General features: G+C 44.3%; 1 long non-coding RNA gene across 1 annotated transcript in view; it reads left to right on the forward strand.

The window, feature by feature from the left end:
* Window positions 1–7,782: 7,782 nt before the first annotated feature.
* LOC125941387 (uncharacterized) overlaps window positions 7,783–26,924 on the forward strand; it is a 343,657-nt gene continuing 324,515 nt past the window's right edge. Inside the window, exon 1 of the long non-coding RNA XR_007464228.1 lies at window positions 7,783–8,297. This is a non-coding gene — a long non-coding RNA (uncharacterized LOC125941387). The remainder of the gene's footprint in view (window positions 8,298–26,924) is intronic.

The raw sequence follows: 26,924 nt of genomic DNA on the forward strand, positions 1-26,924 counted from the left end.
AATATAAGAGTAAGACATATCGCCGAAATGTTCATTATATATAATGACAGATCGCCGAAATCATCAGGCAGAAGCATGACGTAATACTGCCCTTGCATGGAAAACGATCCGCCTGTTAAATATGAATGCCCGCAGCATTAAAAATAAAACTGAGTTATTCGAATTACTCCTAATGCAGCATGATCCGCACATTACTGTTATTACAGAAACGTGGCTTCATACTGAAATATCTGATGACGACGTGTTTCCTCCCTCTTATACTGTGTTCAGCAGGGATCGCTTGACTAGGGGTGGTGGTGTAGCGGTAGTTATTAAAAATGAAATAGATGCTATTGTACTGAATGAAATTGCCGAACTCGAATGCCTCTGCATCAAACTCTCTTTTTGTAGGCAGTCGTTTACTCTCTACGCTTTATACAGGCCTCCTAGCGAGAATTCCTAGCCAAACTACAGGTTCACATGCACCAGCATAAAAACAAGAAAATAATTTTGGCTGGTGATTTTAATCTTCCTAGTATTAATAGGGATCAGCTTGATGCCGGAAACGCCGGAAATGTTATCTTCGAGATAATGTTATAGAGCACGATATTAGCCCAGTCGTAAACCAGCCGACTCCGGTGCATGACAGTTGCAGTTCAGATTAGTGTTCCTTCCCCACTGTATTGTTGATTACAGTGTAAATATTAAACACGGGCCTATCTGACCACGAACTAGTGAATGTTTCTATGCCGATTTCTCGCCATAAAGTGCAAAAAGAAACAGCTGTACATTCCTACAAAGATTACTGACGTGCCGATGATGCGTCAATTATTGGTCGCTTGGAGGCATGTCTTACCGATGTTGATGGTAGTGATGTTGGTGTTATATGGGAACGTTTTAAGAGCATGTGCCGTATTGCCTCGATAAGTTTGTCCCGAACAAACAAAAGAAATTCACAAGAAAACGCCATGAATGACGCGAGACAATTTAAATCGCAAATTGAAAAGATTAAAAAAGAACCGCGCACGACCTAACGTCCTAGCACAAACCAACGGAAGCCTTGCAAGTGCATTGCATCGGTCAACGGAACATGATTTCAGTAGAACGCTACCAAGCTTTATTAAAACCGACCCAACTAAATTTTGGAACTACTTGAGTGAGAAAAAGGAGCCAGTTTCACAGATTTCTGCTAACAGCATTATTATTAACGAACAAAGAGGCATTGCTGAGCAATTCGATATATACTTCAACAGTGTATTTTCTGCTGCAACTGATGAGCATCCCGTTGCCACAGATACTGTAATTACATATTTTTCAAATATTATTAGTTACCTGGGAGTGCTCTCAATGCTACTTAACTTGAAAACTAAGACTTCTTCTGGACCGGACAACATACCAAATGTTTTTCTTCGCCGATATGCCGAACCTCTCGCAAAGTACCTTGTCATTATATTTCATGCTTCCTTGTCGTGTTCGAGTTTGCCGAAGGACTTGGGGACAGCCCGTGTGGTGCCCATTTTCAAAAAAGGCGACCGACTACTTTTAGAAAACTATCGCCCGATCTCAATAACGTCAAGTTGCTGTAAACTAATTGAACATATTATTGCAAACGCTCTCCATGAATTTCTTGAGGAGAACCAATTTCTAACCAAACTCTCAACATGGTTTCAGAAAGGGATATTCTACATTAACACAACTAGTCACGGTCATTCACACTTTTGTTTCTTCCATTAAAAATAACAACAAAACTTATTTAATTTTTCTGGATTTTAGTAAAGCCTACGATAAGGTACCTCATTCCAAACTAATATTTAAGCTACAAAACTATGGCATACCAGAACTACTTGTTTCTTGGATCGCTCAATACTTGAGCAATCACGAACAGTTCGTGGATGTAGGTGGGCATCACTCGGCCTGTCTTCCAGTGACATCTGCGGTGCCACAGGGAAGTGTATTGGGCCCTTTGTTGTTCCTCCTGTATGTGAATGATATTTTTGACGTTGTAAACGCCAATGTTCAAATAAGACTATTTGCAGATGATTGTGTCTTGTTTACTTACCCACACTAGTGACCAACTAGTGTTGGTCACTACCCACACTAGTACCCACACTAGTAGAAATTACCCACACTAGTGACCAAGATGATCTGAGTGATAGCCTCAGTAAAATTTTCGATCGGTGCGCTGAATGGGGGATAACCTTGAATGTTGAAGAAAGTGTTTTTCTGCCCGTTTCCCGCAAGAAAACATCTTTTTCTTATAGTTATACGCTAGGCTCTTCTGCACTTAAACAAGTTACTAACTATACATACTTAGGTGTCACCCTTTGCAGCAACCTGTCCTGGAACCTTCACGTGCAAAATATATCTTTTTCTGCTTTCCGTAAACTGTGTTTTCTCAAATACAAGCTTAAACAAGCCCCGTCCTCTGTTAAACTGCTCGCTTATTACTACTTAAGTCGACCGAAGCTTTAGTACGCCTGTGTTATCTGGGATCCCTACACTCAATGTAACATAAAGAAACTTGAACGAATCCAAAGACAGGCTATCCGGTTTGTTTACAACAAATTTTCGACATTCGACTCGCCAACTGAGCTATAATCTCCCTACACTTGAATCGCGTCAAAAAAAAAATTACGGCTTGACTGTCTCTCTCAGTTAGTTATGAAGAAATTGGAACTCGACCCGGCATTGTATGTAAGTGCGCTAGTAAGAAGACCTACTCGCCAACATCACCAAAATGCCCTAACTCCCTATTTTGCCCGAACCAACCTATTTAAATGCTCCTTCTTTCCACGCACCATTAATGACTGGAATGACTTGCCTTTATAAAACTTGTATGACGCTTGTTTACTTTTACTATCAGCATTATTGCCGCATTGTTGCGGCATTTTGTTTTATTGACATTGTTTTACTTCTTGTGACCTAATATTGTATTTCATCCACCCTGCATGGGCTTCGTATCCGCAGTATGTATTAAATAAATAATTAATAAAAATATATTGAGCTCAAGACTTTGGTTTTAATGTAGCCGCGTCGTCTAAGCAGGGTTACATTTTCCAAGGAGATATAGGCACTTCTTTATGCTAAGAGAGGCGTACATTTTATTCGTGAATCCAAAGAATTCGTGGATAAATTTTGGATATTCAAGCATATTCATGCGGACGCCATCAAAGGGCTAGTTATAAGAAGCTTTCATTCATTTCAACAAATGAGGATTTATGTACACGCTTTTATCTCACGACGAGGAACGACCTAATGTTCATCAGCGCAGTCTAATAAAGTGTAGCTGCTGGATGTAGAGATTATGATATGTTTCAGTGATGGCGAATAAATAAATGCTGCCAATACTGGAAGCTGTGAATTATTTATTTCATCTGTTCGATAAACTAGTTCGTAGAGAGACAAGCAGCACTAAAATCACACTGACGGCGGGAAACGCAGTAAGTAGACTTTGAACATGAACTCACGTGTCAGTCTGCCCGCTATTAATACATGTATGGCCGCACATTCCAGAGAAATCACTAGTGCTCGCACGCGCTCGAGAACCGTACGCGAGCACAATTTGATTCGAAAAGAGCGGCTTACTATACAATGAGCGTCACCATTCGAGAGATTTTGGATACAGGTGCGTCCAGCCCCTAGCAATAACTTGGTAACTGCGATAATTTGGCGAAATGAGATCACAGCCAAAAACCAAAACAGTGTGCGGCAAAGTTACCTATAAATGGCCCAGCAAAGTAGCGACGAGAATAAATTAAGAGAGTACCATAAACTGTTGAAGTTCCACAGTTATTTAGCCTGGTATAATAGGCCTAAGCCCCCACTACGTGGATGAGATCAGGTACTGCGCGGCGCCGCAGGAAATGCGTTAGCACTATCGGCCACGGCTTTGTACTATCCAGGTGGGCCAAGACGTCGTAGTATCGTGGGACAGCCAGATATAACGTCACACTACCTCTTCACTGAGTGCATCACGATGTATTGGTGTCCCAACCCAAACACGGTCACCGAGCTGGCGTTCAACGCAGCGTTCTCGAAGAGTGTTGGTGTCGGCTGTCGGTCGTTTGCTGGTACCTGATGCGCAGGCGGGCAGGCTTTTGGGCTCCTGCGGTTAGTATGACGTAGAGATTAAGTTCATGGCTGACGTTTAGTACCCTCAAGTAAAATGTGGTCGTGTTTGTGTAAGTAAAGAGAAATTGTTCAAGCTACTTTTCAAACGTAAAGACGTTGTTACAGGTTTAGCAGAACAAGTGTTTAAGTTCAACTGTTTGGACCGGTGTACCAGTCTTCATCAGGGTTTAAAAAAATGCAGGATTAATTGATAGGTCGACTGAAAGAGATTTCCTCCCGCAAACCAAGTTGAACTGCTTCCCCTGGACTTTCCAACAGGACCGTTTGTCCGCGGCATGCAGGTGGTTGTCCTGGGGTGGCTTGTCTGACTGCAGTGCACGATCGCTTGTGCACGTTTTTCCGCGAAAGCCTTTCCTTTGCTGGTGATGAGGACGTATGGTGCAGGTGTACCATGTCGTTGCAGGACGTTCTCTGCAAAATATTTTCCCACTTAAGCCGCTTTGTCCGGTTGGAGCGTTTTCATTTATGCTAAACGAGTGACTTAATCAGTAGCCACAATCTACTTATTCCGAGATGTTGACGTGGGAAACGTCCCGAAAGAATCATGGTGGTGTTTTAGGCGCCAAGTAGGACACAAAGAAGAAGATTAACAATGGCGTTATAGGCCAAATAAAGGAGTGCTCGCTGTATGCGACTTATGCCCTGTAGAAAGGATGTAGTTAAAATTTTAGCCATGGTCGTAAATTGCTAACCATAAAGGGATTCAGATGTGATCCTACGAAAATGATATCTCGGAAAAAAGGCATCTTGGATTTGCGTTCCACTAAAACGCGAGTTTCTTAATGCACAACAACGCCTGCGTGAATAAAACTATAAAAATATATCGCTAAATTACGCCGCGCAGCAGCCACCTGAAACTGAAGGAGTCAATGGGAAAACAAGGAGGATAAAATTTCTCTGGCATTCAGCTATCCACAGCGCCCTCTGTAAGTTTCCCTAATCCTAAGTCACTCCACTTCCACGCCAAACTTGACCGCGATTTCATTGCCAGCCGGACTATTCAATGAAATCGTGGTTTAATGATTTGCAATGAAGTCAAACCAATGGGATTCCACAAGAATAAGTGCGAGAGCAGCGCAGAACATCTCATACCTGTAATACACGCAATTAATATGTGATACATGAGACACGAAAGTCTGGTATCACCATAAAAAGTTAGCCTACTAGAACCCCCAAAGTATACCGGTACACCAGGCATCGCTTTACATACCAATACAATAATTATTCCGTAAATATTAACCTCGTAGTTGACCACTCAGAATACAGACACGATCAAAGTGCGATGTAATGCAGCATAGCGTATCAATTTTAATCTATTTACAGCAAAATCACTTGACCAGTGCTGGGGTTATGCCAGATTGCTCACTCCTTAATGAGTCAGCAATGTGATAATCATCATGGGCCTTATCATCAGCCTGTTTAAGTCTGGCCTGTGACAAGTCTAGCATAGTCTAGCTCTGCAGCATTTTATTATTATGTATCTGTGATGAATGGATGTATTGATTGAGACAAAAAAGCTTTGTATAAAAGCAATTACAGTGAGTTTATCGCGGTAATTCACCCGTCGCGCTGGATTAGCGGCTATGGTGTTGCCTGGCTATTAACAAGGTCGCCCGTTTGATTGCCGGCTGCGTGGCTGCATTTCAATGTGGGCGAAATTGCAATACACATCCGTGTACTTATTTTAAGGTGCCCGTTAAGGAACCCCAGACTGCCAAAATTATTCAGAAGTCCCCCACTATTGCGTTCTTGAGAATCGGATCATCGTTTTGACACGTAAATCCTCAGAATTTGATGTTCGCTTTAGTGCGACGGGGCCGTAATTTAACGCACAAATTTCGCTCTCAAGAAGACAATACTCAAGAGATGCCATGAACTTGATCATTGTTGTCATTCTGTTACCATTCTTACAGGGTATGTTGAGGGCGAAGCAGCATTTGGCGAAAAATCCTGCTTCTCAATAGGTTGCAGGGATGGACGCTATGACCGTCCCCTTTGAAACGGGGCGGATGGTTGCGCCGCCAAGTTCTTATTTTGCCCTCATGTCCGGCTTATTTTAAAACAACACACACACACACACACACACACACACACACAACACACACACACACACACACACACACACACACAACACCACACACACACACACACACACACACACACACACACACACACACACACACACACACACACACACACACACACACACACACACACACACACACCACACACACACACACACACACACACACACACACACACAACACACACACACACACACAACACACACACACACACACACACACACACACACACACACACACACACACACACACCACACACACACACACACACACACCACACACACACACACACACACACACACACACACACACACACCCACACACACACACACACACACACACACACACACACACACACACACACACACACACACACACACACACACACACACACACACACACACACACACACACACACACACACACACACACACACACACACACACACACACACACACACACACACACACACACACACACACACACACACTTCCCAGCGTCAGTTTTTCCGAACCCCAAATAGGAATTTTTGTACGCTTCAGTTGTTTGTGGTCTCCCTACTTTTCTGCCCCCAAACTTTCAATCGCTCCTTACTTTAGTTGCACTAATATGGTTTCTTCCTCGGATTCCTTTCGTTAAAAAACGCACAGCGCCAAACTGAACAGGTGTGTCAACTGACGGCCCGGCCGCTCCGATTGTAAAACGGCGTGCGACGTGTTCATTTTGACCTTGCAGGGGCGCCCGTGCGATAGTTTTATACGTTGTCACGACTTGCGTGTTGTGCAACGCGCGCTGGGCTGGTATTTTGTAAAGATGCGTTACGCTTTATTCTATACTATAGTCTTATCATCCACCGCTCACGGCCGGCTGATCCCTTTGAAAACGCGAGCGGACCGTTGCTCTGACCACTGACCAAGCGCGAAAAGGCATTCGCATCGGGAAGGCATCGCTACAAAGTACTGGCCCAGGGCCGCTATTTTCTAGCGATGCCTTTAAAGTAATAATGCCTTTTCGCGCTTATCGCGCTTTGTCAGTGGTCGGAGCGACGGTCCGTTCACGATATAAACGTTGATAACGCGAGCAGACCGTCGCTCTGACCACTGACAAAGCGCGATAAGCGCGAAAAGGCATTACTTTAAAGGCATCGCTACAAAATACCGGCCCAGGTCTTCCCATCAACGAATCTACCCCTTTTTTCCTCTTACAGTTCGCCATCATTTCTTAGATTCTAAAATTCCATGAAAGGGCATCATGTGCGGAACCTCGCAGCCGACTTCGCCTGCTGACTTGAAATGGACTCGCCATGTGCGTCTTCGAAACTGCACGGACAAAACCCGAGCGACGCATTGACGTAATGCACGGTTGGCACTCAGAATGTTTGCGATCGTTATAGTTACGTGCCAAATATCGCAAGGGCGAACGGCAGGTGCTGCTGCAATGGCGACAACGTCATATGCTTTTCTGATAAGACGATGTACTGGTAGTCGTCACGTGAGTGATATCAGGCCAGTCGCCACGCAGGCGCTTTTTTTCGTGGAATTTTCCAGAGTTCGCATGGTTGTCCCCACTGTAACGACGCTTCTGTAGCCGAGCTGATATTGCTGTGATTGCTACTTGACAGTCTGTCATTCGATCGTGTACTATGACCGTGTGGTGTGTAAGCGTCCAGATGGCACGGCAATGAGACAGTCATAATCATCAGCCTATATTTATGTGTACTGCAGGACGAAAGCCTCTCCCTGCGATCTCCAATCACCCCTGTCTTGAGCTAGCTAATTCCAACATGGGCGTGCAAATTTCCTAACTAATGAAGTAGTGCCGTGTGACTTTTATGCTGTGATCATGTTGAGCTAGTGCCTACTGGACAAGCGTCGCAGTTTACCGGTGCGCATTGTATTGTCGTGCTCGTTTTCTGGTTTCCGAAACAACCAAGGATGAAGTTCGCTGTGGCCAAAGGAGAACGCATTGCATGACGGCTGTCATGGCAATCGTGTTCGCGGAACCAAAGCGAGCTGTTGTGTGGTACACCGAAAGGAATCAGGAGAAGGAACTGGATTAGTGCAACTTCCGGATCAGGGTACCGCAGCAAGCAGGGATTCAAGGGTGAGTAGTACACTCTTGCGACGATGTTAATATTTTTCTACGAGATATGATTTGTGAGCGTCCCGTCAAAACTACTGTTACCTAAGCTGTCCTGCATAGAATTGTCCTAATAGTGATGTGCTTCATTACAGAAAAAAAAATGTAGAAACAGGAATCCACGAGGGCATCTGGTTTTCTTTCGTGCACTGAGAGCGGGTAGCAAGAGAATAACAACGTTAGAGGGATGGCTAGTGAAGGCGCATTTACCGTGCATGTTCACGCCCGCTGAAAGTGTTACGCAGTTACACGCGCTCGCACATGCGAGTGTTTCTTAAGAGGTCCCAGAGGGTTTTCATTGCTCCGTGTGCCAACACATAATGGGGACACTCAAGCATCGTCTGCATAGATATTGGTCCGTCATCGCATCGCGCAGTAGAGGCCATTTGTGGACCTGAAAGAAACAAATCAAGGGGTGCTGAATAGGCAGTCAGTATCCTGTTTCGCATGTATTATCGGCCAAAAAAGTAAATGGACCGCGGCTCCGGCGGCCGGAGCGGCTGCCTGGCCGCAACGGGGCACTGCTGTCTCGCTCCGCGCGCTTGGGTCGAGAGTGCCGTGGGTGACGTTAGGCTTCTCTCTCACTCTCGCGCGGTGTCTTGTCACGCTTGATAAAATGTCTAGTGCGTCGTCTGGTTGCTCTGCTGCTGGCGGTCGCGATGAAAGGGACCGTGCATAGCCGGTATTCAACGCTATCGCGCTCCACTCTTAAAGCGAAACTTAGGGGTCCTTCAATTTTCTATTTATTCTATCAGCGTCTTTTTTTTCAAGAATTGTTGAATATCGCAACATTTCCAGGAAGGATACTATAAAGTTTACAACTCCGTGATCCTGTAGTAAAAATTAATATCACTTTTCTGTAAATTGCACCTGATAATGCATCTCAAATGGACAAATGTGACGTATTTTACACCTCTCTCAAGTGTACACCTAATTTTTGAGCACGAGTTTTGCGAAACCCTTTTAAGCAGCGCAGAAACAACTGCAGCTGTATGTTTATCATCAAAATGTCCCGCTTTTGTTGCTCTAACGAAGGCAGTTAACAGAAATGCTTTATCGATCTTTGGTGCAGTGCTAATGCTTTGTAAACTTCGTGTGGGTAATTTTTTTACCGTAGGTATTTTTGAAAAAAAATTCCCGGCCCAAAATAAAAATCCTGCTAGCTAAAGTAGCAGTAATTTACCTTCTCTCCCAAACGCAAATAATTTCATTGAAGACGGTCCAGCGCTTTTATGATAAAGGATTTCGGCGTCTTACAACTATTTGTATAGGCGGCATCGACGTTCGCCCCGTGGCGAAGCTTCCTCTTAAATTGAGGATGCTAGCCATAGGACAAAACCAAGCACACATAAGGTGGAAAAAATATTTTACGTCCTACAAAGACAAGGAAGGGGCGTGTGCACAAGCAGAGCACGCCCGCATCATGGATTGTTTTTGACCGAGAAAAAAAAAGAAAGGATATACGAGCCACACACTTTTCCTTTTTCGCTGCGCCTCCTTTACAGCTTCAAAACTACCAGGTTATTCACCGGCCGCAGGTATTCTTTCAAAGAGAACGTGGAGGTGAAACTCAGGTGAAAGTACCATTCACATAAAATGGTGTCTACTATTTTTAAGCCCCTGGGTCTTTATGGGTTGCAAGGAGACACTGTGGGGCAATAAATGCCATTTATACCTGTACTGACTTAAAAAAAAGAAAGCTGGTTTGTGTTCGTTTTGCTCACGCAGCACGTTACACTGAATGGTACATAAAACCCATAGGGTTTGGCTGTGATTGTAAGCTTTGTATTTGTATTTAAAGCTTGTTGCTGAAAGCCACAGAATCCATCGGATGGTACGCTCGGGAGTTTTCGAGCTTTCTCACGCACCCTGTTTGCACAATTTATCGGCTAAAGTGGGTTTGCAAAAGGCACGATCAACGAAATAGACAACACACTTGCTTCAACTCTTGGGAAACAGCACTTCGGTGTGAGCCCTTACAAAATGTGCGTTGCGCAAGGCCGCGACTTGGCCGATCCACGTGTCGGCAAGAATGCGATGAAGTTTCGAAGCCTTCGAACTATCACGCAGAGCAACTTTCTCGAGTCTCAATAATAGAACCCAGAAAAACAACAACGAAATCGCATCACGAATGTTAGTGTTTTGTCGCTGTTGGACAAGCGTTCATCTCTCGATCCCCTGCTATCATTTTTTTATTTCCTATTTCGTGGCGCGCCGCGTGTAGTTTTGAAGATCCAATGCTTCTCGGAACCAATAGGGTGGCTGTAGTACTGCCACATTTTCGGCTATGCGATGCAGTGGATATATAAGCAATACAGAGGAAAACAGAAAAGAGAATGTTAGTGATGGCACATTCGACCTGTACAGCGCACGGTCCAGTCTGAAAATAATTTGTTGCACACTTAGTGAGAAAGATAAGAGGATCTGAGGCGACCGATTTTTTTTTCAGTCGCGACCTTACAAAGTCAGACACAATGAAGCCACAAAATGCATTAGAGAAATGACTACGTTTACGTGAAATGCACAAACATTGAGGTACAGTGTAATGAAAGATACTAAAGCCTGGCGTTCTGGCTTGAGTATCGTACTATGCTTTAAATTTAAACACTTTTGGTGAACCCTCGCAGCCCGTAGTGAGAGCGCTGGTGGCGGCATGCTTTACTTTGATTTGTGCATTCACGGACGAGGACGAGCGCCGAGCTCTTGGCACCGGGTTTGTGGACACTACAGCAAAACGCTTGAGCACTTGCTGCTGGAATGTGCAGCATTCCACAGCTGTCGCTGTGTTATGCTTAACAAGTTCCAGCGACCTAATCTGGCACGAATTGCGCTTATTGATTATGACTTTCCGGAACGTCGTGCTTCAACTAGATACGGGGTCTCACAAAGCAGTGCTGGAATATTTTTGCCGTCTGGTAATGCTGGTAATCGGCGTGTGATGTGATGTGTTGGGCCTTCCTCATCTTTTCTTCTTTTTAATTATCTCCTTGCTGTTCACTCTGTTTTCTTTTTCTATTCTCGTTAGGTGAGCGAGAGTTGTGTCCATTTTAGAAGACATTTGCTAGTACACTTCCTTTTCTCGCTTTCTGGTGTTTACGTATAATTACAGGATTGCTAATAAGTGCATTGCATTGCTTTTGTTCGGTTGCATGCTTGCTTCCGAGCTTTACACGCCAACAGCTGGTAGCTGTGGATGCACTCCTGTCTCTGCATTGGCAGTTTAATAAAATTATTTCTACAAAAGAGCATGGCCGCGCCGGTATTTTCTGTGGCCCTAAGAGTGCCACGTTTTGCCGTGAGACAGAGAAGCACGCGAGTGTATTTATTCGATTTAAATAGTGGCGTAGTATTTTGGATAAAATATCTTATAGGGGAAAAGCTCCGTGGAAATATCGTTTAATGTCACTTGAGGTAAAAGTTTTTAAGGCAATAAAGGGATAATAGAGTATTTTGCCTACTGTCATTTGCTTTTTTTCCCGTTCGCGAAAAGCTGCATCAGCATTGAAGTTATATTGAAAGAAATTTGAAATGTGCAAATTCCATTTTGTTGCACTTGGCTTTTACCGCGCTCTGGACGCTATCGTTAAGAGCAAGTGATTGTCGCTTGGAGATTTCGTTGTTTTAATTTGATGTGAATTGATGGTGAAAAATATTTATAAGACGTCTTGATTGTCACTTAGCTTATTAGATAACTCGCCGTTATTTCATGGTTCTTGCAGTGCTCTGTTACAAGGTAAACGCGCAACGACGATATCTTGCGCAATCTATGCGTGAGCAAAGATCTCATGACAAGACATTCTTCCAGAAAACGCTCTAAAACTCCAGTAGATCCATTCAAAGCCGATAAAACTCAGCGTTGTTTTGCACTACGATAAATATTTTACACTATAAAATTGTAAAAAAGTTATACATAGACACTAAAACAAGTTGCGGTTCTGGAATGTTCAATTTTGTCTTTTATGACGGAGTTAGCATTACTATGAAAGTGCAACGTGCTACATTATTCTAACTTTAGATTCGCAATAGAAATTAAAATTGCGGTCGAGGTCATGTCATGGCGCCAACTGTTGATAAGCGGCGTTATTATATTTCCTTTTACCAGTGGTAATAGATAACGTTGCTTGGAATTTACTAAAAATAGACCGAGTTCGTGTCAGATAAAACATAAAAAATGCCAGGCCCCTTTCCTTTTGATTTCTGAGTAATTTAAGAAATGGTAAACCCCAGAACTCTAAAACCAAGTTAAGTTTCTCAAATATCTCTTCCACTATTCATGGGAAATAAAGCTGAACCACTCTCAACAGCCATAATTTCTTCATCGGTATTGCGAAAGTTTTAACGAACAGCGTCCGGCTAAGAATAATTGAAGATAATGTAAAATATAGAGAAAAAGTGTCTTTTGAGAGAAGCGCTTTTATGCAGACGAAAGACGCGCAAGAGTATCTAGCTGGCCCAGTTGGCTGAGTGCCTTGAGGGCTCATTTTACCAACTGCTTGGTGAACCCATGTCCTAATTAATGAACGCCTCGCTTCATTGCTGCCGGCGCTAATTGAGCAGCACTGCTTTTGTTTTCGCGCGTCGCTAATTGCGCATCATTACGACCACGTTTTGGGTAACGACGAGTAAGAAGACAGGGCAGACCGACGTAAAGCGCAGGACACAACAAATTCTAAAAGAAACAAAATGGTATTGATTCCACTTAAAGTCCAGAGATATGAGTGGCTGCTGAAAAACAAGCACAAATACAGAGTGTTGCTGGAGACAGGGTTGCGTATAACTTATCTATTGCTTGAACAGTTACGTGGGAAAAGGAAGCCTTCTAATTAGCCACTCTGTAGAAAGAAATAAACGCAGACAATCACTTTTTTTCTCTTTCTTTTGGATACGACAACCGCTTTTGTGTCCTGTTCATGCTCGATCTTTATCGTGTTATATTTAGACAAAAATATAGTGTCATGTGAAAAGACCACTGCAATAAAAATTTCGTAGTGACAAAATTTTCTTTCGGAGTGTATAAGACATATAGAAAGGTGATAGGCTGTAAGTTAAAGGAATGCTTGGCGCGATGGGACAACATGCAATTGTTCTGACGTTGTGCTGATGCAGCTTCTTGCCATGCCTTATTTACAATAATACTTCCGAAACCAAGGCGGACTTTTTTGTTTGTACATAATAAACGGAAATAATAATAAATTATACTGTAATAAACGGAAATTACGCCGGCATTACGACTTGCATGCTAGCTGCACAACAAAGAAAGAACCACTTGCATGACGGCTAAAATACCAAGAAAGTTTGAAGCACGAGAAGCAGTTGTAGTTGCTATTCAGCAGTGAACTAAGCTCCCAGGAGACATTGGATTGCGAGAAAATTGTGGGAAATGCTCGTCGAAATGATGGTGATAATTTTACTTCAACCTGACAGTGCTTTTTGGCAACGAAAAGTTTCAAATAAGGTTCGGTGGTGCTTGTAGAAAATAGACCTGCAGATTTTGGTGAACGAGAACTACTATAAAGTTCAATGACCAGTTTTTTAAAAAAAGTTATAAACCTTGCCATTTTTGTTGCTGGAAGGAGGGAGCTCTACATAGAGCACCGATGCGACCGCCTGCGTTATCGGCGTACTTGTTTTAGATATAGTTGGATACAAATTGAGTTTTATGAAAGGATATGCCCATATGACATTTCGGATGACGGGTGGCATCCAACACAGCCATGCGAGCCTGCTGCGCAGGCTTAGATTGTAATACGTGTGATTTAGCGGAGACCGTATTCCACGATCTCAGCTACATCACATCGCCTGTCACACCGCCTGTCCCAAATATGACCTTGAACGACAGGCATTAGCCTTTTGTTGGCCCCATTTATTAACAGGCTGTTGAGTGAAAATGCATTAGTGGGCCCATGGCCGGACAGATTATCAACGTAGCGAGCTACCAAGGCACTCCTGGAATTTTTTATTAACAGAGGTTTAGATTCAAGAGTGAGCGGGCCCTATGGGAAACGAGCGTATAAACTCGCCTAATCCCACCCTACTACATATTATCATCATGGCTCCTCATACCTCTTTCTTTTTCCTCTTCCCTTCATCTCTGAAAAGAGTAGCAGTTCAGAAAAATTAGCTCAGCCCAAGTTCCTTGCATTTCTCCAATCAGTTTTCTGTGCCTATCTGTGTCATTGCTATAGAAAACAGGTTGTAATGTGTAAATACGTGCTACATTTGCCAGTCAATAAATGGTGTCTGTTGTGATCTTTAGAATCACCAGTTCTGTTGAAGCTCCGAATAGGGCCGTCAAGTCAACTCGCTGTTGCTACAGAGGCTGGGAAATCAAATTTTCAAGCGAAGCTTGTATACCCTAGCCTGCGCCGGCTATGTAACGCTAAAAAAGAAAGACAGTTGCTCGCAGAACGGCACAGGTGGCTCGTGCTCTGCACGCGCTCAAGCCCACTGCTCCCGCGTTCGTCGTCGGCTTCCACAGTTGACTGCGTTGCCGCTAATCATTCCAGCGCAGAATTTAGCTTCTCTTCTATCGTTGTAATGGGGAGGCCGCGTTTACGGGGGTATGAGCCATTCATTGTCTTACGTAACAGACAGATTTAATTCTGAAGCAATTTCATGAATATCCATCCAGAATGAATGCGCTCGGGAAACGGCTCGTCGTCGGCCTGGTGATTCTAGAGTGAGGCCTAGGCGAAACGATCAGCGAAGAGCCGCCGACCCCCAACTGTGGGAGCGCGATGTTTACGCCAAACATCAGCGTCGTCTTGCGCTCCAGGAACCCGACAACAGTGCTGCACGTTTGGGCAACGCTAGCGCCAACTTCTCCGGTGCGACGGCCAGGTTTCAACGCGAGTTTCTCAACCCGAACATCGGAGCCAGCTGCAGTGTGTGTGACCGGTTGAGGTTCGAGCACAACGTGGTACTCGTCAGTGCATTTCGTTCGGAGGAACCCGGAATAAACACACGATAAGCTTCGCTTACCCCCATTTCCTCTGCAGGGGTAGGGCTACTCATATTTTTCAAATACAAATCGAATACTAATAATATGTATAGAGTATCGAATCGATATCGAATAGTCAAACACAGGCTCATATATTTACATCAGGAATGTTTATTTCCCTATACTTATGCACCACGCGTGTACTGAATCATTCAAAAAGAACAGCTATCAGCGAAAAAAGAGCAGTGTTATAGACAAGATCAGTAATTGTCACCTAAAAAAGTTACGGCAGAACTCGTGTCACGATGCCTGTCGATGATAAGGCGACTAACATTCGAACAATGTAGCGCCGCACTATTTCTGAAGTCACGGTTATAGTGACATCTTTAGTGCTCATGCTGAGGTACATACCTAATGACCCAAGCTATTAGACAATGTTGACCACTGCATCGTCGTAGAAGGCGCTACGACGATGCATAACGAGAGCCGGATGACGAAGATTTAATGACGACGATGAAACTACCCTGACGTCCACTCAATGACAGGATGACAAAGAATGCATGACGACAGTAGGACGGTGATGGCGCGACGAAGACGGTATGACGAGAGCAAAATGACAAATCTGGAAAGACTGCAATGCAACGGCCACGATAGCATCATGTCACCAGCGCGTACCTATAGTGACCCAAGCTGTTAACATTGACCACCGGTGCGGAATAGTAAGGCATGATGACGACTGAATGACGATAGTTAGATGACGATACCTTAATGGCGACGATGAACGACGAGGATGACGTCACAACGATGGTATGGCAACGTATGCATGACGACTGTTTAACGACGGTGGCATGAGGAGAGTCGAATGAAAAAAGACAAAGGCGCCAGGGCCACCAGCACAAACCTCTTGGCCCAAGTTATTATATGACTGGGGCCACTGGATCGGCGTCGAAGATGTGACGACAACTTCGTAAAGAAAGTCAGATGACGAAGTTTTAATGACGATTATGAAACGACAATGACGGCCGCTCGTGCACGAGCACATCGATCGCTGATCGACAACTTGGGCCACTGGGACGGCATAAGAGGCTAGACAGAAAGATAGGCTCACAATGGCCTAAAGTAGGCGAAGTATTCTAATAGCATAAAAACAACAGCCGCAATGATAAACAGCGAAGACTTATGGGGCTGTGCGTCGTGCCATGGCCCCATGACTATAGGTGCATGCGCTGTTTTCACCTTGTGGATTGGGTATGTACGTATTCAAGTTCTGTCAGCAGTTTAACGTTTTATAGGCATATAATGAAGCCAGCCGTCGAAAGACAGGGGTTTTTGCAGATCGCTTGCCTTCACCCTACACTTTGATGAGATTACAATGATGAATATGGTATTGATAATGATGAACTGGGAATAATCGTGTATGGAGACACTTTCAAGCTTCTCACGCGCTCCGCATTCCAAAATATAAGCCGCTTTTTTGGCTGTCTTGTCTACGATCCCAGAAACAGTAGATGTCTTTTTTTGGAGTGACAATTAGGTGCTGATATAATTAACACCGTTAGGATGATGTGACAAATCGGTTCTGTGAATGAGCCACCTAGAGTATTTACACATGGCTCAACGAACCTTCCAGGGTAATATCTGGTGCACTCGTAAGTTCTACAATGTCTACCAGAATCCGCGTCGCGCACAGAATCTGATTACACAAGGCTCGATCGGCGGGAACATCGGCAACAGATATAACCGTCGATAACATTCGAAAAACTTTCGATTCAAAAAGATGCGTTTCTTGCGCTGAGCGATCACCTTTAACGTTTGTTGGCCGAAGACGCACACTGAAAAGAATACACAAGTAATCCTGGCAGTACTATATACCATAGGCACACTTTTGGATTGCATAGATTGGGAAAGTTCTCTCAAATTGAAGATTTATGAAAAATATCGGGGGAGGCAACGCTTTTAGGCGTCGTGAGTACCCAGCGCAGATGTTTGGAGGCACCACTGATCCGTCGTTTAGATTCTTCTGCAGAATATTACCATCATTCTGGGCACACTTATGTAGGGTTGTGACAGGCACAATTGTGGGCCCAAGACTGAAGACCCCAGATGCAAAGAAGTTATTTTTTGGGTGCAGCCTAAGAATGCAGGCTCAAATCATGCTCTGCAGCTTACCTACGCCTGCTGAATGAATGCAATCAATTGTGACGATTGAAGGTGCGCGGCACTGCTAGAAGAAATTTTAACTTTGTGCTAATGCCGTCGTTAGTGGACTTTTGTTCAAACTATACCTGTCTCGAATACGTCGCACACAGGGTGACCTCAAGCAAGGTCCAATAAAGAAGTACTAAAACGGGATAACATAACTGGGATAACATAACAAAACATAGCTTCCAATAAAACAATTAGGAAGGCCTTCCTTCTAGAAGTGTGGTAAATTGCGAGTATCAGCTGTCTTCAGGGATTCTGATGCTATTATCGGAGGGACCAGAGCTCCGCAAAACGGGAACATACGATAAGGTATTCGGTCTCGCCATCGCAGGATCAAAAGGCTCAGCGTAGGTTAAGCTTCTCCTAGGGGATGGCTCTTCGCGCAGAGCAAATGCGTGGCTTTACTGTTCACCTAGGGGTCGCATCGAACGCTACCGACGCTTTTCTGGAATCTCTGACAAATAGGTTTTGGTACGCTTGGTGGTGGGTGTGCTTACTCCCAAGAGAATGACGCCTGCGCTGCCCGATAAGGTAACGCTGATGGATGGCTGGTCACTGTCATTGCTTTCCTTGTAGTTACTTTCTGCGCGCTGCTCTGATATATGGTGCGTGGGGTTCAATGAGTTAGAAAGCTGCTTTCCAGTGAAGTGAAACACGAGCGAGAAATGTTGGGGAAACGATCAAACGGAGAACAGTTGTTTCAGGAAAACAATTAAATCACGGTTGTTTTCGTACCTTTTGATTAAATGCTACCGGTAAAATTGCCTAAATATTTGATTTCTTTATTTGTGTTAGTAAAACGCGCGCCAGGTTTCAGACCTTAGGCAGTAGTGGGTCACAAATAGATACTTATATTGAGTATAATAATACCTATACCCTAATCGGAATCATTGAAACAACAAGTTGAGCACAGATGCTCTATAACACAAATATTTATTACGGAAATACGGCAGCGACGGGCAATGCGTTGATTTTATAAGATCCAGAAAAAGAATAAACCAGGGTACGTTGTGCCCATCTGTCTGTCCTTTCCATTAGCCTGATGACAACTACGGCATCTGTATATTTGTCAATGCCACGTTGTGTTTGCTAGTGGTGTCGCCTTCAGGTCATGTCATCTTTCGCTTCATCCTCGCCATAGGGTGAAGGAAAGTAAGCGTTGCCCGTCCACACCAGTGCGCTGCTCGCCAAGCCGACATAAAGCACAACATTTTGAGCCACAACGTACTTTCACAGCACGCGTACCTCTGTCCTGCATAATCAGTCATTCACAATTAAGCTTTAAATTCTGTGCAACCAAAGTGCGGCGACGCAAACCAAGGGATTTTCCTACAACTGTAAAAAGATTTTTATAATATGAAGCAAAAGGCGTACAAAACACAAGCACATATGGCGCTTTGGGTATGCAAAATCTAAGGCTCCGTGTGCGTAAAACACACACACACACACACACACACGTGTGTGGTTGTGTGTGCGTGCGTGTGCGTGCGTGAAGAACGTCGGGAAAGCGCTCGTTCGTAGGCGAGATAAGCGCTTGGGCACTTGACAAAGTTGCTTCTAGCGCCAGTGGTATGCGCACTTGTTCCCCTACGACAATGTGTACCTGCGGCGTTATCGCACAACATTCGGTATTGGTAATTAACTGCAAAATCTTGCGGTTGATACAGACTCTGAGATCTGTGGCCTCTTTAGCTGTACGGTACATTTGGAGGCCAATACCGGTAGCGCTGTAATGGCCAAGGGTGACGTTGTGTGAACCACAATGTCGAACTTTATCAAATGGCAGCACCAGCTGTAAGTGTTTACCGCGGTTGTATTGAATGAGTTCACAGGAAGAAGATTGACGTTGAAGTCTTGAATATATTTCTTTTCTTTCTTTGTCATCTGCTAGGGGCTGAGGACGAATAACTGGCAGGATAATGGCGCACGCCGCTGCCCGCCGTAAGCATGGGATGGGCGTAGAGAGCCAATCGGTCTTTATCTTGACTGCTGTCGCAGTTAAAAAAGAAGCAAGCGTTATCATGAGGATTTCAGTTTATAGCCTAATTTTCTGTCAGTCACAGAGAAAGAATGACCTGGCTAAAACAACAGGCATTTCTTACAATTTTGTACACTTCTATTACGAGCCTGACGGTCTTGTCCATAAAACCAGCGCAGTGTTCACCATATGAGACATCGACCTATACTATATATAGCTGCGGTATTATATCCAGCTTTAGTTCACATTTAGAACAGCGTCCGATGAGCTTATCGGCAGGTGTGGTTCGCTAAACTCATTCATTAGATTTCATAGTTTAGACCGCTCGCTTTGTGCAGGAGTTCTAACGCAAATAATTGCAGTGGTAGGGCTCTAACGCCCATCACGAATGCCGCGACAGATGGGCGGCTGGAGATAGCGCAGACGCCTGCATCCTCTAATTGCCAGATGTCTGGCTGCGGAAAGAGCTTTTATCAAACTAATTGCGCATTATGCGGGGGATTCAGATGCTTACAGAGAACGTTTTAGGTTCCATAGCTAGAGACAGGATTAGAAGGGCTCTGGAAATGGCGCGTGGCATTATTCGCCGTAATAGTCATCTTAACGTAGAGCGTGAACGTGCGTGTTTTCAAGCACTTCACAGACAATACTATAACACCGTCACCGCCGATCATCGGCTCAGAAGGCAGTGAAGTGACTTATGTGCTTTCTGAGAACGTCTCGCTTGTGTGTGTGCCTTTGACTCTATAGTACTGTCCGTGAACGCTCTCTAACCCCCCCCCCCCTCTCTCTTCTTTCTATTCCCCTTCTTCCTTCCCCCAGCGTAGGTTACAGTGTTGCCAGGCCGGACGAGGTGGCGTAGCCCAAAGCTAGCTAAATTGTAGCCCAAATGTAGCCAAACAGAAAAAAGAGCAAAAAATTTCGCAGCTTCCGCTTGTACCGAAAGTCGAGGTGCATATTCCCGCCTCCTAGCTCCTAATTAGACAGATCGCAGGCGGTTGACTGGAGGTGACTTCAAACTAGAACCTTCCCCAACCCGGTGCACCTACATCGCATCTACACCGAACTATGCCCAGATGACTTGCGCAAATTATGTAGGACAGAACACGCCACCCTAGAACACATTCTATGGGATTGCGCACATGTTCAAGATAAAATGCAGTCTCCTCAGAACAGCTTGGGGCATGGCGAAAAGCCGCGCTGATCAGCTCAGATCTGCAAGATCAAATATATCTGCAAATATTGCAGCTCAGATCTGCAAGCGAGCTCGAGAGGCGGCCGGGAGACAGGGTCTCTCTACCGTCCCTGGCGTGGCCTAGGCCCAGGCCTCAATCCACTGGTCTCAATAAAGTTGTTTCACTCACTCACTCACTCACTCACTCAAATATAGCCATTTTTATTTGCAGTTTTATCTGTGTAAATACTTTCACATTTGACTACGGCAATCCTTTTCTGCACAACCCGCCGCAACAAAATGTCCGTGCCACATTGGCGGTCGACCCTTGACCTCAACAGCAGCGACATCATGCTTGCACACAGAATACTTTTTGGTTGTCCCCGGAAGCTCTCAATTTCCAGCGAATCGCTGGAAATTGGGAGAGGGCGCAATCACAGTGCTTTTATTTTATGGCAGATAGTACTAAGTGATTATTTTTAGTTATTTGCAGTACTATTAACTGCGAGTTCTGCGTTTAGCAGTCGTGAATGCAAAGTAATGTTCAGCATCATCGACCTCTCAAGTGACCTCTGCCTAAAGCGTAGAACAAGTTCAGCTGTGCAGCGGTCTGCGATGGCGACGCGCACACGGCTTCTTTTTTTATGAGCCAAAACCGTTCTTTCGCGCCATGATATCTCGCGTTATTTGTCTCATCGTCCTATCTTGTTTTCTAGTTGTTGTTGTTTTTTTCAATTAGCCGGGCCCGGGATAGCTGGTACATGCTGTATATAGTGTCCATTTACATCAGCCTGGCTGCCATCTTAGGTCTCTAGCACGGCAAGAACATGCGTTAAACAAGTGACAGACAAAAGATGCCACTCACTGTCTGAATCAGTGTAAGCGAAGCTTTACAAGATTACTGCGCAAAACAGCACACCAGTTTAAGAAGCGCGCCGTCGTTATCGGCGACGAGCACGTCCCGAACGTAACTCGCTCGAAATGGTAAAAGCCGCGACGGCGCACAAAGAGCAAAGATAAACGACAAATTTATAAAAGTGGTAATCCTGTGAAAACCGGTTACTGTGAAAAAAGCCAACTATGTTGATGTGCTAATAATAATTGCTGGGGATCTACGTTCCAAAAGCACGATAGGATTGGGAGGCATGACGCAGTGTCGGACTCCGGATTAATTTTGACCATCTGGGGTAAAAGCATCAGGACCCGCCTTTGACCTCAGGGTCTTCCTCACATTCGTTTTTATACTTTCTCGCATACTTGGCTCACTTCCCCATGGTTCGATTCTCCTCTCCGAGGAGGATCCGATCTAAAGTCCAACCTATCGAAATGAATCTCGAATGTAAGCACGAACAAAAATTCACCTCGCCAGAAAAGCCAAATTACAGTAAAGCTTAGCGTGAGAGACGTGGAACAGATCGAAAGCTCTGCCCCGCGCGATGTTTTACCCAGAAGCCATGGCCGTGAACACACTGGAGCGTTTCTTCTACCCGTGCTTTCCTTCTTTCACGTCGGCGCCACGATTGCCCGACCCTATTTTGTTGCTCTCCTTTTCTGAGCATAGCCAGGCTAGTACAGTGTACTGTGAAAAACCCTCTACTCCCAGTATCATCCCGATACCCGGGGATCGGGTGTCCGACGGTGAAACAGGGTGTAAATTTAGCTGCATCAAAGATCAAAGCCACCGGCTCGGACAATGATGCAGGGAGGGGAGGGGGGGGGGGCATCTCGCGCACGCGCACATGCACAACCGCGCTGCCGGCTCAGCCAGCTAAAACATAGTCTTCGAGATTTCTTTCTACTTGACCAGAGCCACCTCTGGAGCGTGGATTAGGGCGTCACCTGTAGCCCAAACCCTATAGCCCAAACAAAGCCGAGTCGCAGATTTTCAGTAACCCAAATATATATAGCCACATAGCCAACTCGTCCAAGTCGACGCACAAATTTTTTTCTGTAGCCCAATTTGGCTATATATAGCCAAACCTGGCAACACTGGTAGGGTAGCCAACCGGACTCTTGACAGGTTAACACCTCTGCCCCGCCCCTTCTCAATAATGCAATCGGTATTTCTCACATCTACAATTTCAGCTTTAGACGAGGAGCCCAAGGCGGCGGCGTCAGGCACATTTGGTTTCGCTTCCACGAGGAAGTCCCGGGTAAACAATATCAACAGAACGTGGGTGACATTTCTGGGCTACATAGAAGTCAAGCATGATTGCAGCGTCTCCGCAAATAAGAGCATACGACTTTTTACACGTCATTATTCATGCGTCTTGAAATAAAAATATTTTTTTTACCCCCAGAAAGACACGCGCTAACGAATCACAGCATTGAGCGAAAGCGTACGCAATATGGCCTTCAATTACACGCAGCTCAGTGACAATAATACTTCGCTGCGGTGCACGACGTCATGGGTTCGATTCTCGGCAGCTGCTAACACATTGCGATGGGGCAGAATGTAAATGATGTGGGAAGTTACCGCAAAAAAAAAAAGAAAGAAAACGCGCGGGACAAGCAAACGAGCTTTTTTTTTTGCGGTAACTTTCCAAATCATGAATCACCAACTGGCCTGCACCCACACTCTTCAATGTTGCAGAATGTAAATAAACTTAAAACAACCACGGGGGTGTCGTAATGAATTCGGAGCCGTTCACTACAGAGTGCCTTATTTTGCCTTAGTGCATTAGTGCCTTATTTCTCGTAAAACCCTAGAAATAATTTAAATGAACGTGTAGAACTATTTTGGCAGACTCGCCGTCAGTGTACTCTGCTGGCCCCCAAACAATTATTATGAATTTGCCACGCTAGACCAGTGGCTATGGCGTTTGGCTGCTGAGCTCGAGGTCGCGAGTTGGATCCCTGCCGCGGAGGCCGAATTTCACTGGGAACGTGTTGCACAAGCACCCGTGTGCTTATTCAGGCGAAAGCCTTAGATCGCTGATGGGTCGAAAAATCCGTTGTCCGGCGCTATGGCACCAAAATTCATGGTGCCACCCAGTTGGCGTGGTGACATGATGGCATGTGGCATGGTTTCACGCTGTGGCACCACCATTGATGTAGTTAATTAGGGCACTCGAACCGACGACCTTCGCTGGAAGTCGAACTTACGACCTTTACTTTTGAGGCGAATTAAGACACGGTTAATTAAGATGGAGGCAACTAAGGCACTCGTACCTACGACCTTTGGTGGGAGAAAACAGCTAATAGTAAGTATAACAACGCGTTCGAATGATAATGTCAAGTAAGTTAATGAATGTGTCATGAGACCGCCGGCTTTCGGCCTTCATCCTCTTTAGCGTATGCTTAAGTGACAGTCCACATTGATTAGGTGCACGTTCAAGAACCCAAGGCGGTAATAATGAATCCGAAGTCCACAACTACGACGTGCCTCATAATAAATGAGTGGTTTTCGCACGCAGAACATCAAATATTTCTTTAACAATGTGACAACGAAGTAAGCTCAACGATAGATATGTACACGTTATCTATAAAAACGATAAAATAATTATAAGGCTTCATTTGATAATGAATATATTTTAAGCAAAATAGTTCTTAAGTTTTCCCCGGTATCTGATTTGCGATGAGACTTTCAGCAGATGCGAATATCAAACAAGCGTAGCATATTGCAACAGGTAAGGTACCATGCGCTAGAGCAATATGTAACATATGTCTTTTTAGTGTAACACATTCTCATGAAATACACTCATAATTAGGCCCAAGACGTTCATGCAGATAGGCTGCTTAGCGAGGGGCACATTAAGAGCAAGAGCATTTTAAAGCAATGATGGCGCTAATAACCTATGATATGCCTAAATAATCTTTTAAATGCTCACTTTGGGCATACTGTAATTGCGAAATTCAAGTTAAGGAGTAGCAAAGTCCTCTTCATTTTGCAGACATAAGTGGACTAACACTAATATTGCGGTAGCCGCTCGCAATACCTGCTAGAACAAGGTTCCGCTATTGTCCCGATGGGTCAAAAGCACACTTTTCGAAAATGTTACTGCGAACGCCAATGTACTCGTAGCGCATAAGAAGATCACGTATTTTGAAATGGGCGTTAGTTACGTATGTAGTTTCAACTAAGCAGACATGACTTTAGTACTCATTGGTTTCAATTTCACGATTGTATGCACCCTAATATAATTATTACCAACCTACTTATCAATTTAAAATATTTAGTGAAATTAGATTCATATATTTCTTGCTGCTAATGCCCGCCTGGCCACGCAGCTTATCTGCAAGAACGGAGGGTACCTCGTGTAGCACGTGCTAAGAAAATGCCTCGTGTAGCGCGTGCTAAGATATAAATTTATTTGGTGCGTTAAATATAAATTCTTGGGTCTTACTTGCCAAAACAATGATACGATTGAGGCTTGCCGTTGTGGGGGACTTCGGAATAGTTTTGACCACTTGGGGTTCTTCAACGTGCACCCAGCGCAGGTACAATGGCGTTCTTGTATTTCTTACCCGTCGGAATGGATGCCCCGGCAGGGATTTGATCCCGCGACCTCGGTCTAGCAGCGCCACACCGAAGGCACTACGTCGCCACGGCGGGTATTTTGTGCATTCTGTACACACTGTGCGACACATATCCGACATCGAGGTTCCCGTTCTCAGCGCTCAATTTTTTTTGAGTACTAGTACTCTGTGCGCAGAACGTACTTGTATATAAATGTAGGCGCAAACTTTCCTAGCAAACAATAAACGTAGGTGACAGTTGCAGCTCCCTCTGTAGCAGCCTAATGTGCGGACTTTGTGAGGTTTACTCGTATACCGAGTGAAGAAATGTCGTTCTGTAAATGAAATTCTGCATTCGTGCGGAAATATTGTTGCAGGAAGAAAGCAGGCCCACAAGTGTAGAAGAATGTATATTTACAAGCGATGTATATGGTGTTCAGGCACCGGTCTTCAGTCTTCGTCTTCCTCTCGTTAGTGTCCCCTTCTTCTTTCCCTTCACTGTAACAATGTGTACGCAGTTTGCGCATTGCAGCAAACAGTGGAGCACCGCTATCACCACCACAAGCGCCATGAGCTAAAAAAATAGTTTTCACCCATTCTTGTTCTGGGAGTAGCTGTTGATACTCATAAAGTAATGCCCTGAATACAGATATTTATAGATGTATACCATCCTGTTTTTTACAGTTTCTAGCTATATAACACTTGTTTGTAGGAAAAAAGTATGGATTACCGGATGGTAATGAAGAGCTGATTATGCTCTCAGACAACATGTTTACCAAATGTCACGACAGGATTAAAATGCGTTCGCCCCGCTTTGGCGGTAATCGTGCACGGCGTTGCTGACACAAAACGCTACTTTATGGAAAGCACAGGTATCAGCTGCAGAGAATGAAATTTCTTGGACTCAGTAGGGCACGATAACAGAACTAAAAAAATTCTAGAAAGCAATAAATAAAATTTGATGAAAGCAAACCTTCTGAAAAGACAGGAAATAGAGCTCTTCTGCAGTAGTTGTTTTTCAAGTGTTGTAGCGTCGACGGCTATATAGCACTGGAAAAAGATAAGAACAGCGACGCACAGCTTGTGAAAAATTCAACGGATGTTCTTGAATCTTCGATGAGGAAGTCGCCCCGGTAAAAACTGCGTGATTCCGCTAAGCCGACACAACGCCATGTTGTCAGTTTCACTTTAAGCACCTTTAAATAGGTTGAGTTCCTTCTATTGACGAATCAAGTTCCCTAGCTGCTGTGATTGCACCTTCCTTTGGGTAATATTTAGCTTTATTTTCTAAATTTGCAACTGTAAGAAATGCATACTTGGGCTTGGAAGAAAAGGCACACTTGCTGTTTTTCGGCAACTCGCTCTGTCTTCATATGCATATTGAGCCATAAGCATTCAATGCAGCTGCCTGGTAGTGAATAAGTTATTTAGTACACATTTAAAGAGGACAGATAATTCAGTAGCTCACCTATAGTTATTACCACTTTATTGCACAAATACATCACTGTGTACGTTAATGCGAAATTCAGAAATGAAGCTCGCACCTAGATGTGCATGTATTCGCTTCGTAAATCGTCAACATTTAAATGCCTAAATAATAACTTGCTTTATGAATGTCACGCAAAAAATTTATTGTTTTTCTTTATCAATTCAATTATTATAGTTAGTTATTTACATACTGACTCATTTATTCCAATACCTTCAATGCCGGAAAACGTTACAGGTGGGAGCGGGGACGAAAAAGAAAAATTACTTAGTTAAATGAAGTAGTTACTGCATACAACAATCTTCGATAGCACCTTTAAATACAGAAACAAAAATAATGTTGACGATGCA

This window comes from Dermacentor silvarum, chromosome 11 (assembly GCF_013339745.2).
Source record: "Dermacentor silvarum isolate Dsil-2018 chromosome 11, BIME_Dsil_1.4, whole genome shotgun sequence".
NCBI classification, from domain to species: domain Eukaryota; kingdom Metazoa; phylum Arthropoda; class Arachnida; order Ixodida; family Ixodidae; genus Dermacentor; species Dermacentor silvarum.